The sequence below is a fragment of the Stigmatopora argus genome, chromosome 10 (assembly GCF_051989625.1).
Source record: "Stigmatopora argus isolate UIUO_Sarg chromosome 10, RoL_Sarg_1.0, whole genome shotgun sequence".
Taxonomy (NCBI): Eukaryota; Metazoa; Chordata; class Actinopteri; order Syngnathiformes; family Syngnathidae; genus Stigmatopora; species Stigmatopora argus.
Genome location: NC_135396.1, coordinates 12,044,738 through 12,058,264, shown reverse-complemented (window position 1 = coordinate 12,058,264; position 13,527 = coordinate 12,044,738). Strand labels below are relative to the sequence as shown.

The 13,527-nt window shown below is 38.6% G+C and overlaps 1 long non-coding RNA gene across 1 annotated transcript in view; it reads right to left on the bottom strand.

Annotated features, from left to right (window-relative positions):
• Positions 1–2,647: 2,647 nt before the first annotated feature.
• The window catches only part of LOC144083725 (uncharacterized), a 32,135-nt gene continuing 21,255 nt past the window's right edge, over positions 2,648–13,527 (bottom strand). The window contains exon 6 of the long non-coding RNA XR_013303605.1: positions 2,648–2,996. This is a non-coding gene — a long non-coding RNA (uncharacterized LOC144083725). The remainder of the gene's footprint in view (positions 2,997–13,527) is intronic.

The window sequence follows — 13,527 nt, the reverse complement described above, 5'->3', positions numbered from 1 at the left end:
ACGAAAACACTGTATTCATTCATTCATTTTCCATGCCGCTTATTGTCTCATTTATTCAAATGCGTAAGGTGACAGTGGGGAAAAATGGTGTATATTGGAATTTCATTCAGATGGTTGAGTTTCATCTTCCTGGGATGCAGGCACAATTTTATTTTGTCATACCTTGGTCTACTGACCATTTGTTATTATAAGTGATTCTCAGTATTTGCAGAATGAATGCAGAGTTCTCAGCTGTTGGAGCTTGACATGCACCGAGAGCAGCCTCCACTTTTAACACAAACGATTCTCTGCAGCCTCTTTTAATTCTTGTTGATCACAAATGTGTTTGTTGTGGTTGAGATCAAAACTTTATGTAGGCACGTCAACATTTCCGTTGACCCTGAATGGGAATACTTTGCGCTTGGAGGCTTTCCGAATTTTTTTTCCCTCAAACTCGAAGCACAGAACTAAAAATTTCATGATTATAGGGCCAAGTCATACGAGATTAGAATAGATATTTTGGAACAAGTCATGCTGTGTGTGGTAATGAAGAGAAGTGATCAAGAGTGCAGCAGCATAGATTTTACTTATTTGTCAGAAAATTATTTTAGTTAAGTAAATTCACATTTTTCATTATTCGTACCTAGAAATTTAAGTATTTATTATAAATATATTTAAAAGCTTAAAATAGTGCTGATGGCAACCAAAGGAGAAAGTGCTTTACAACTAAGTCCCCCCCCCCCACCCCCCAAATACACTGGAAGGAAAGGAATAGTAACTGAGGGGTTTCCAGCAGGTGCCTTTCTGAACTTTACCGCCCCCTGCTGACAGATTTCCATCACTACGACGGAAAATTTTAATCCACAAACAGAACATACATTTTTTGTGGCCTCTTCACCTCACCCATGATTCCTTTTTTATACAAAAAAAATAGGCATTGGTGTTGCATCAACCAACGCTGACTGATAATTTTCTGGACATGCACAGTAAGTACAAAACACCATGAATTCATTTAATAAAATTAAAGTTTCCTTAACTTGGTAAACAGTAGGCAACTCTGTGAACTACTCCCCAAGTTAGACACAGACTGCTTGTGAACTGCAACTAATCTAAAAATGTATACAATAATAAGAACATGGAAGTCAGCTATTTAGTTTAGAAAAATCCATGTTTAAAAAAAAAATAACTGATAAGATCGAGTGCAAAAACAATAGCCTTCCTGCGACACGCTCGCATATCTCCCAAGAACAACAGCTGTAATACTTGATAATTGCTTAATTAACTGTTGTTGTCGAAAAATCTCCTCTAAATACATTTGAATATTGTTTAGGCATGTGCAAGCACATACACTTAATGGATACACGATGCTGTGCATTTTGACATGCATAACCCTGCAATTAAAAAAAAAATCACAATAACAAACAAGTGACTTTAAGCGCAGAAAAATTCTGCAAAAGAATGTCTCGGTGGAATTTCTTTCTGTTATGCTCACAGAGCAAGGAGTTTTTACCCATAAAAGTAATTATAATTTCCCTTAATTTAGACCCTCCAAAGCCTCACTTCGCATTTTTTTTCTTTAGTTCTTTAGTCTCAAGTGTCAGAAACCCCATTACAATATTTACATCAGTGGACCCCTCAAAGAGTTCTCGTTCAAAGAGGCGTGGAGGGAAGGACGCATGGAGGCGAAGAGATATGGTTCGTAGGAAAGAGATGGATGGAGGGAGCTGAGCAGTTACACACAGAAATGTTGGCGAGACGGTGAGATGAAGGGGTGAGGGAAAGGATGCAGAAGCGAGAACAAACATACATCACAACTCAGGAAATAAACAGTGAACAATAACATGTTTTCGTCTCAGTAAATCAGCAGTTAAACAGTTTAAATTGCTCTTATAATTATCATAATCAATGTTCTGCGTGATTGGCACCCCTCATTCACTCACAATGGATGTTAACAGTTTCTTAACGGATTAACTCCACAAAGACTATAACTATTTTCTCCCGTTGTGTTGCCTCTCATTGAAGTTACATGATGGAGCCTAATTAGGTTTTTGGTATTAAAATGATGGAGGTAGAATGAATGTATTTACCATATTTGTGTTTTGCTATTCACAAATGGAAAATGCAGAAAGATTCTGGCTTTGGTTCTATGGAAGAAATAAAAATGGGAAGTCAGAAGGAAGGACAAGTCTGTCCAGCAAAATTCTTGTAAGAGAGCCATTTTATTGTGCCGCCAAGCTATTTCATTTACAAGCAAGAAAACTCACAAGCAGGATGTTGGTTTGCCTTCTTTCTTCTCTGTTCAAAAGTGTAGTCATTTTGCAACCATTTAAAAAGGCAGCAAATGTATTTACACTAATTTAAGGATTCACCATTGTTTTTCAGTTCATTTCATAGCAACTACAAATGCGTTCCGCAGTATTAATAATTAGTAATTGTACAACCCCTACCTGATATGACACACTTTGTTGTCAGATAAAATGATATATACCATGAAGACAATGATGCATATTCTTATTCCATTGACTGAAACAAGAAGGAAAATAACAGATGATATCTGAAATGGACATCCATTTTGGTTTTAATGTTGTTTTAGTCAATGGAAGGAGGAGAAAAAAAAGTCTTATTTTCGCTGAGGACCAGCAATTCAGACCCTGTCAAAATAATTTCTCTGCGGATATAGAACATTTATTTGCAATTGAGTGTGCAAAATGAGGCAAGAAAAAAAATGAACATCTGAATGGGGAATATGCATCGGTTGAAATTCATAGAGAAAGGTGAAGAAATGGACAGGTGTTGTATAAAGACTCGGAATAAGAAGAGGTATGCACAGTCAAAGGTGGACAAGGGGAGAACTATGGGGAAAGATGGAGATTCAGCACCAGGAATGCTTAGTGCTCTTCTCCCACATTGATATTCTGAGCTCATAGTTTACTAACCTCCTCTCATTTTAGTTCCAAGGGTGATGTCATGTATATGGATCCTTTGGTCAGACGCCACCATCGGCAGGATCTCTGTCACTGTCCCCATTTACGCACAGGCGTATCTGACACTCAAGCACTTAGCCTCACAGTGACCTACATCTTAATGCACATTTGCTGCAAAGGACACAAATATATCTGTATCATTAGATGGGAGGAGTCAGCAGGGAACGGGCGATAGTGAATTGAAGTGAAGTGCATGATGGAGTGTCACATCTACGGCACACATATTGTGCAGTAAGTGAGTTGGAAAGCCACCCGTGCAATGAGAACTTTATGGCTGGTTTAGCCTGGCTGACCAGGCCACTTAAGTCCATGGTGGAAGGGCGTGGTAAATTTTAATATGTGAAAGTGCTTCCACTGGTGACTGTCGCCGTGAGGGAGGGCGGAGCCGATCATAAATCATTCTAAATCATTAGGAATTCATGGATGGGAGAACAGAAGTTGAGAAGGGTGTATGTGTGTTTTTAATAAAAAGGAGGCCAAAGGCAAATGCATAAATATTTCATTTTGATTACATTAAAGATTGCCAGAAGCTTTCAGAGCGAAAACACTGTAAATATTATCCTTTTTTTCCAATGGATTTTTGTAGTTTTTCAGTATAATTCATCATGAATTGCTTGAAGATCCACATCTCAAAATACCCACTGAAAACAAGGTCCAAAGATTCCAAAAACAGCATAACAAACAAGATGGATTTTTAGAGTATTTAGCACACATTATTATGAATCATCATCATTCACAATAAAACTGAATTCTAGAGTCAGGTTGAGTCATACATTACACAACACACGGCACAACATGCGTCACAAAATTGGCTAAAGTAAATTCTAATTGGCTAATTAAATTGTCAACCCGATCGATGGATGCTTAGTGCGTCGGCCTCACAGTTCTCGGACAGAGGGTTCGATCCCAGGTCCGGAACTCTCTGTGTGGAGTTGCATGTTTTCCGTGCTTACATGGGTTTTTTCCAGGTACTCCAGTTTTTTCCCACATCCCAAAAACATGCATATATGTATGTATGTATGTATGTATGTATGTATATATATATATATATATATATATATATATATATATATATATATATATATATATATATATATATATATATATATATATATATATATATATATATTGTGGACCATCAGGGCTTGCAGGGCCTTCTCTAAAAAGATCTGAATCCCAGCCTGATGTTAATTATATTTTGTCCATTAATACTTAACTAAATAATTCAAAATTGTCTGTCAGCTCCCTTTCATTGCTTTTCCCCTGGTTGCGCTGTTTCCAGATGTGTCTTCATATTTAATCATTTAACCAATCACATTTCAGCCAATATTTGTTGCCAGGGTCAGAAATCTACCTGGAGGCCTTCACAATCAGTTCTGCAGGCCCTGTGGCATAAAACAAGTGACGGTAAAACTGTTGCTTTAACCAATCAGATTTCAAGTTGACGAAACCAAGGACTTCTTGCAAGCACACATCATCGCTTTCAGAAACTATGATTGGCTAGTGATAGAGTTTACTACCCAGCGCTAGCAAGCTGTATCTGTTGGGAGCTGCACAAGCAAATATATTGTTGTGTTGATTTAATAGCGATTTTGTCAACCCACAATGGCTAAAAGAGGAGAAGAAATTGATTCGGTTGCAGATTTACTGTCAAAGCCATTTTCAAGATGGACTTTTCAACAAAAGATGGACATCATTAAGAACGGTCGGACAACTCCGTAGCTAGAGTGTCGATTGGAGCTGCAACTCAGCGAGAAAGTGCTCAGGGAAATGGAGCTCCACAATGAAAAGTTGAAGAAAAATAGGTAAATCTTGAAAAGACTTACATGTACTGTGTCATTTTTTGGGGCAAGCAGGAAGTTTTAATGTCGGGACACTATTTGGAGCTTCTTTCTCTTATTGCTGAGAGAAACACAGATTTACATTACCACCTGTCCACAATTAAGGTGTTTAGTGGGATATCGGGCAAGGATGAGACGACAGACGCGAGTAACGCAGCCCAGCTCGCACTGCTTTTTGGTGAGTGTGACTATATTTCTAAATAATATTTCAATTTTATGAGGTAATTATTGATGTTTTTTTATATGTCTCGCAGCTGTAGCTGTAGCAAAGGTTTTATAGTCATTCATTCCTTTTCTGAACTGCTCATTAGTGTCCTAGGGGGTGCTAGAGCCAATCCCAGCTGACAGAGGCGGGGGACACCCTGAATCGGTGGCCAGCCGATCGCAGGGCACAAGGAGACGGACAACCATGCACGCTCATACCGATACCTAGTGGCAATTTAGAGTGTCCAATCAGCCTACCATGCATGTTTTTGGAATGTGGTAGGACCAGTTTTATAGTGAAATCCTGCACTGTCTATCCTACCATCAGCCTCTTCCTCCGTTAGTTTTACATCTTCCAGACAGAGATACTTTCCAGTGTTTCTTTTCAACCAGTAGGAAAGTATGAAATGAAAATATAATTGGGTTTTAATTTGCGCCGCTAAAAATCAATTATATCAGAGTTCGTCGCAGCATTTAACCAAAAGAAAAAAAAACAAGGAGGTAAACGTCAAGACAAATTCCTTCTTAAACAGAACACATGTATCACCGAAAATGTGTATATAAAAACCAGCAAAGCGTGTGTATCTCTTTACGCCGCTCTGTTTACTCCAATGTTGGCTTTGTTTGTTTTGAATACACAAAGGGGGTTTGTGTGCTCACTGCATATAAACAATTGCTCAAATGGGAGATCTCAAGATCCCTTAAGTAGCTCCTTATCACTACCCTGAGTTTATGTGTGTGTGTGTGTGTGTGTGTGTGTGTGTGTGTGTGTGTGTGTGTGTGTGTGTGTGTGTGTGTGTTGATAACGCGGGTTGTTGTTACTCTTGTGACCTGTGATTGCGGAATCTTCAAAACTCTTAAAGAGGCCTATGAGACAACCAAGAGAAGTTAAACCTGCTGTGCCTCCCCAAGCTCCTGTCTCACATTGGCTGCTAACTAGCAATAAAATGTGATAATCTTTTTCATTCATTCATTCATTTTCTGAAACACTTTATCCTCACTCGGGTCACGGGGGTGCTGAAGCCTATCCTAGCTGACTTCGGGCACGAAGTGGGGGACACCCTGAATTGGTGGTCAGCCAATCACAGGGCACGAGGAGACAAACAACTATTCATGCTCACACTCATACTTATGGGCAATTTAAAGAGTGCAACCAGCCTACAATGCATGTTTTTGGAATGTGGGATGAAACCAGGGTAGCTGGAGAAAATCCACTTAGGCCCTGGAAGAACATGCAAAAAAATGGACCAATCTGGACTTGAACCCAGGACCCCAGAACTGTGAGGCCGATGCACTAACCATGCATCCGCCAGGCTAACCCAAAAATGAAATTTAATATTCTGTATCAAATAAATCTCAATGCTGGACATGATGTTATAAATATGCCACTCCTTATCAAAATATTTCTGTCCATGGTTCGGAGACCCCACAACCTCCAAATTATATTTTGGCAGGGCTATCTTGTTTCTAATCGCAAGCATCCATACACCCACATGCACGTATATTTGACTAATCAACGTGAAGTGGGAAGAGAAAACAAATTGATCCCACTCTCTATTCAATTGACACCTCATCCAATCCCCCTGTTCAACTTGCTTATTGAATTGCTGATTGTTTCCCACATTATTTATTACTCCTCATTCTATTTTCTCTCCTTTTAACAAATCGTTTTTGCCCTCCTTCCTTTTCATCCCCACCATTCCCATAACTGGGAGGTCTGGCAGAATCGGTTTAGGTCTTTAACCTTTTCATACATACCCTCCTACATGTCATACATGTTTTTTGGTAAAAACAGAAACAATGAATAACTATGTCTTATTACATCATTCCAATGAAGGCAGCAGCTGAGGGAACTATAAATTAGTGCTCTTGAGGGTATATTTGTGTACCGGGTTTTACTACATGTTCGCCTTTGTGCAAAATTGTTTTTCTGGGTAGACTGTTTTGTATTAGGGTATTCATCTTTTGAATGAATGAATGAATGAATGGATTTCTTTGTATGCATTGGGTTTAAGTAGATCAAATACAGTCATGATTGAAGGCCTGTATGTATACAAGGAGCTCATCTTTGTTTAGTTGTCTTCATTCTTAGTAAGTCAAAAACTCGTGTTATTTCGAAGTTTTTATTCTTGTCGTTTGGTGAAAAAAGGGATAAACCAATAGAAAATGCGATTTTAGGGTCAGTTTGAAATATGGTGAGTCAAAGATGGAATTTTGTTGACATTTTTATTGAGCTGAATGCGTGCGTGCATGCCTGTTTTGAAAAAATAAGAAGAATTTTTAAAATAAATTAGTGTAGCTGTCATGTATTAGCCAGTGGGAGTGAATAATTTCAATTTTAGCCAACAAACATCACATATTACCTTTCTTCCAACCTTTGTACATAATAACTTCTCATGTGAACAATGCACAAATTGCTTACTTGGAACAGAGAAATTTTGTGGCTCATAAATCGAAGCAAATTCTCGAGAACGATTCTGGTTGATTATTTTTTTTCTTTTCTTTTTGTTTTCTATCTGAAATTGCTTTCTTTGCACAATACATTTGTATTGATTTGACATGTTTTGTAAAACATAGTTTAGGAAATCCGCTACTATAATACACCCTTTGTCGTATTGTTTTTGAGCGACATTTTAGTACACTTTCAGGTCTTGCATGCTAACTTGTCTGTAAGCCCAAAAGTCTATGAAGCTTTTTTACTTTATAACAACTGCGAACCCCTTCAGAGTAAAAAAAAATGTAATGCTGGTAGGAAGCAATAACATGTTAGAGCTAAATAAACCCACAGTAAGTGGCTTTTCTTTTAATGAAAACCATGTGAGCACAGACATCCATGATTAAAATTATTTTATTTTCAGATGTTTTCTGGTGTTTTTTTATTTTTTTTAAATTGCATTTGATGTTTCAACGTAACCTATGCACATCCCATCATCCTTCCAAAATGATAGATGACTTGGATATAAGATATTGAAACAGATGGTCCTCTTCCCAAAGTCCCTTTGTAATTTCTTCGTTAAAGAGTAAGGGATTGGCTTCCTGATGACAGTTGGCGTCGAACGTTGGCATTTGTGAGAGTGACGTGGTGATGAGCATTTTATTATTCTCTTTAATGAGATGACAGTTATTGTTTTGTCGTGCCTTAATTATTTTTGGATTGAAATTGTCTCACGATAACGAGAAGCCACCTCAGTCTTCTATTCAATTTTCCAGTTTCACTTTCTCATGTTAGCGTGAGGGACAACATCCAAACAAGCAGTATTTACCATTTAGTGCAAGCATATAGTAAATGCAATCAAAAATAATTTTCTGCTCCAAAGTGCATATTTGAAGAAGTGGAAGAAATGGAAGAATAATTTTCATCCCATTGTCTCCTGCTATTTTGCTGCTCTCATCAAAGTGAATTATTCTCTATTGCATTAGTTTTTCTGTATTCATTTGTTTAGAAATAACACAACTTGAAATGAGATGGAATTCAATTTCTTCACTGTTTCATGCATTAGATGGATCATAATATGTGTGAATGGATGCTCTGTTTCGTCTGGAACTCAGGTGCCTTTTTATTCTCATGCAAAGGGAGAAGGGATTGCTGTTTGTCCTGCCCAGCAACCAAAGGAGTAATGGCAAGGCATCAACAGGCCCAAAGTACATTTTGCCCAATCTGCTTCTGAACTGTCCCAAATTGGATCAGAGGGTGATGTTGTTTTAGTGTCTAAGGCGGTTAAGTTACATGTCCTCAACCATTGGAAAGTTAAAAATATTTGCACTTAACTATTACCGGGCGGGCCGGTGGAAAAGGGGTAAGCCCTTCGGCCTCACAGTTGTGGGGTTGAGGCTTCGATCCCAGGTGGTTCCTCACTGTGTGGAGTTTGCGTGTTCTCCCCAGCCTTGTGTGGGTTTTTCTGGGTACTCTGGTTTCCTCCCACATCCCAAAAACATGCTAGGTTTGCGAACATGCGATTGGCTGGCCACCGATTCAGGGTGTCCCCCGCCCAGCACTCCCCACAACCCTTGTGAGGGTAAGCGGTTCAGAAAATGAATGAAAGAATGAATTATGTTTTCAGGTCAGGAAGTTGGCAACACAAATTATGATGCAACTTGAGGCCATCCGGGGGCCTTGCTGAACAAACTGAGTGACCTGCAGTATCAGCTGAGCATAATAAAAGGTAATTAAATTTTTTACACTCTTAGAATCTGCAGGTAAACATGGTGTTCATTGCTCTTGGACAAATTATGGTATATTTTTCATTATTGAATATATTAATTTTTTTTAAAAAGTGTTGCAATCTTTTTGCCAAGTAGCCCAACACTATAGTTTGTTTTTCTTAAACGCTAGCCTGGTATAAGGTCCACAATAAACATCATCAGCAGTATGAACATGTAATTGAAAGTAACACTACTGTGCTGCTAATTCCAACAAAGTGAAATTACATGTGACTACTAAAATTTAGCTATACAGTATGCAGGCTTAGAGCTTTTTTTAGAGGTCACTTCCTCTTCCAGTAGTCTCTGCTATTTTCCCAGATGTTTTTATATTTTCAAACAAGACAGGAGCAAGAATACCGATCATAAAATAATTGGAATGCTCAAACCTCGGCAGGGACGTCATTTCCAGCTCCAACTTCCAAGGTCAATGGAACCCACCCCAAAGTTATTATGTGGAAGAAAAAAAATACTCTCTCCTAGTAAAGTACAGAGTGCATTCTAACTTTTGGAAGAGCAAATACCCTCCACATCTTAGTGACGCAAACAGTATAAGTTGCTGAACACTTCACTTGGATGTGCTATGTTAGACCCAACTTTAATAAACAACGCATTACACCGATCCACTGGGAAGGCCAAAACAAATTAGAAATCTCTATACTCCACTGATTTCATTATTAAAATTTATATTGTCATCCAAGCTCCCTGCTTGTCAAATATATGAATGACCACAAACAAACATTATGGAATTAATTTCTCCATGTATACATACATCTGAAGGTAGTTAAATGGAAAGCACTTCACCAATAGTTAAGCAACCAGTGACAATATTTGTGAAGAATGGTAAAAACAAAGGAATGTTATGGCGTTATTGTACCCTCTCAGCACAGTTGATGTATTGTGGGATGGCACTCTGAATGCCACTTTAGTCCACTCTGCCGATAGACGTGTGTGTGTGTTGGGTAATTTTCACAGCTGGGATTGCCTCTGATAATGTAAAACAGCAAACGGCTGGTCATTTAGTTGATATAACTTCACACCAGGTCTCATCTCATACTGTTTCCCATACAAAATCAATAGTGGAAAGTAAATGAGCACACAGTGTGAGAAAAGTGAACAGGAAGGAATAGATGTGCTAATATCAAAGCTCTAAGACCACGCTGGTAGTAATCAAAGCCATAAAAATGGATAATTGCACTGCTTTTTATCGCAAACACGACCAACCGTGAGAAGAGGAACTGGTGTTTGTGATAGCTTGCTGCTGTTGTTTTACAATTGCTCTCCACTTTCAGATGTTGTCTTCTCAAGATGTGAATGAATCATTTCTGAAGGGGAAAAATGTGCACTTATTCAAATGAGTGCATGATTTTGAACCACTTCTCTGTTCCCTTCCAATCCTGTGGACTTGGATCAATAATCATCGGGAAACGCAGGCGTCTCGTATTGCTGAGTGCCATGAAAAGCTATGAGGCTAGTAGAAACCGCCATGTTGAAAAACAAGGTAATGTGTATTCTTCGTGGTTGAAAAAGCAGTTGAACTGAGAAGAAGAAAGATACACAAACATGAAATGAATCTAAGCATGAAGACTCCAAATAAATGGTGGAAGGAAATACACACATGACGCTTAGTGTGTTGTGGAGTGTGAGTTGAGAAGCCTGTGAAATTCTTACTGCGCTTATTTTCTTCTGTAATTTTGGAAAAGAATGAGAGGTTTTAAGCATGGTAGTGTAAAATAGTCATTTATACACATTTAGAACTAATTACAAAAATCTCCCCAATCTACTGGCATAAGCTCTTAATTACCAGTAATTTATTTCTACCTCAACATAGGCTGCCTATATTTGAAAATCAACTCACACTGCAGATTTTCTCTGAATTAAAATAATTGCCCACTAATAACGTAATTGCTCACAGTTAGCAGCTCGGTTTGCATTGAAATGCCCATGTGCTGTTTATATGAGAAAGTACTTTATATCAGCAATATACATTTCAAAACTGTTCACCAATGCCCAAAAATAACAAATGTTTAGTGCTTAATCAACAGCAACTCATTATGATAAACATCATGACATACTTTACAATTGACTGTTAAAATAGGACCACAATCCATTGCACAACCAAGCTCAGTGCGAATGTGCTCTATTGTCTCCATAAGAAATGAGTGAATTTTAGTTCATGTGTGCAACACTTCCCATGATCCCCAATGTTTCCTCAAAATAATCATTCAAATTCCATTTAATGCATTGTTTGCATCAGGTGTGGCAAATCTCTATGGGGCGTCATACAGGTATGGAATAGAAACTTCACTCACATATACAACATAATTTAAGCACAGTTATGGTTGAGAAGAAACGACACAGGTTTTGTGTGCACAGTCACAATCGGATAGGTTGTTGCTATTGGTTAGTGACAGTGTCTATGGATACGTGTCTTCATGTGTGTATGCTATAGACACAGAAAAAAAGAACACACATAGCCCAAACTAGCATACTCAGGATGGTTCTGGGCAAAGGTGAATGAAACAGTTCAAAAATAAGGTAACTTTTTAAAATGTTTACATCACGACAATGGTCGAGTTTGAATCTTCAGCTTGAATTGCGCGAGAGTGGAGAACCCTGTGATAAAATCACATATTTAAAATACTGGCATTGACTGTAGATGACATGGATAGGCGTCATTGGTTTCTTCAGCAAAAGAAATGTGAAGAAAAATTTAAAGTTGTTGACACAAATGGCAAGTATGTGATATTGAGATGCTATGGTGTCTAAATGGCTTGTACCTGCATGCAGCCTATAGTAATTGACCTTATTCCAAGTGGGGAGAGTGCAGGTTCTGGCCTCCAAATCTCATTTGGCTATGGGACACCAGGGGTAGTTTTCCGATAGTAAGAAACTTGAAAAGGAGAAGGATGTGTGGATGAATGTTGTGGTGGAGCCAGAGGAGTCGGCAAAGCCATGGAAGAGATGCGGTAGAGTAGTGAGAGTAACTGGAATGGGACTGGATGAGTTTAGCAAGGGGCTGATGACAAGAGAGGCATCATCTTAGATGGATTGAAAGAGTAAATAGAGGTGAAAGAGGGATAAGTAGGGAAATACTATATTGTTTCTTAGGACAGGCAGGCGGATGTGGCCCACTGAGTGCAAAAAGGTGAACAAAACAGTTTCTTGTCACAGAAAAAAGTAGGGGAAGGAATTATGTGGAAAAAATTGGAGAGAATGTGCTGTGAAGGAAAAGATAGGAAGTGGAGAATAGGAGAAGAAAGTGTATTAGGAATGAGAAGACTGAGGTGAAGCGTGCCCGTGCTTGTGTGGGTGTGTGCACGCAAGTGTGACTGATTTGGCCGAACCAGCCGTAAAAGGTTTGCCTATTACAGCGGTTGGAAAAGAGATCGGAAAGAAGAAGCCTGGAGGAAACACACTTTCAGAAAAAACAAAGACAAGTGAAAGGGAGAAGGGTGACAAAGATAGGGAGTTTTAAGTGGTGGAAGGGATACAAACTTTTTGCAGTTCAACTTTGTTGTGTCAAATGTCTGTTGTTTATCTTTAGATCGCACTTCTTCTTGATTCTGCCTTACATTTTCTTTTTATAAACCTGAATTATTACATGAAATGTTTTCTTCAGGAGATTATGACACTGAACTGTTGCTTTTTAGTCACACGACCTTCTAAAGATTGAGACCATTCCATCCAGTTAAAAATAAACTCTGACAGATCAGATTCGACCATATATTTAGTAATAGAAAACACTATTTAGGTGTGAACCTACCTTCAGAGGGCACTCTAATGAAAGCAAGATTGTATTATATACCACTTCATCGATTGCATAATAAACTTTTCCTCTCTCTCTGGCCCTTATTTTTTCCTGGCCTGTCCCTGGCTCTGTATGAGGGTCCACATTTGAGATTCAACTCTTTGTGTAAAAGACAAAGTGTCTAATATTGGCTGGGAGCAGACTGAGATGAAGGGGGATGCATTTGTACAAAGTGGGATCCAGAAAAAAAAGAGGAATTACTCCAGAGGGAGTTTTGGTAAAACATGCCAGCATATTGATTTGCAATTCCAATTATCTCTGCTTGTACTGAAGTGACGCATTCTGGTGTAAGTGTGCATAAATAAACAGACCCGACAGTGTCCAATAATATATGATCCTTCCCTAACAAGGTTAGTGTGTGTGTGTAGTCTGTAGTGCAACAACACAAATATCAAAACCATTAGAAGTGGTGCCATTGTGGATTAAGATTGCATGAGTTGGCTTCTAATATATCTGACTTGTTGTTACATGGCAATGAAATGACAGCCCCCTCTCTCGAGATGAACTT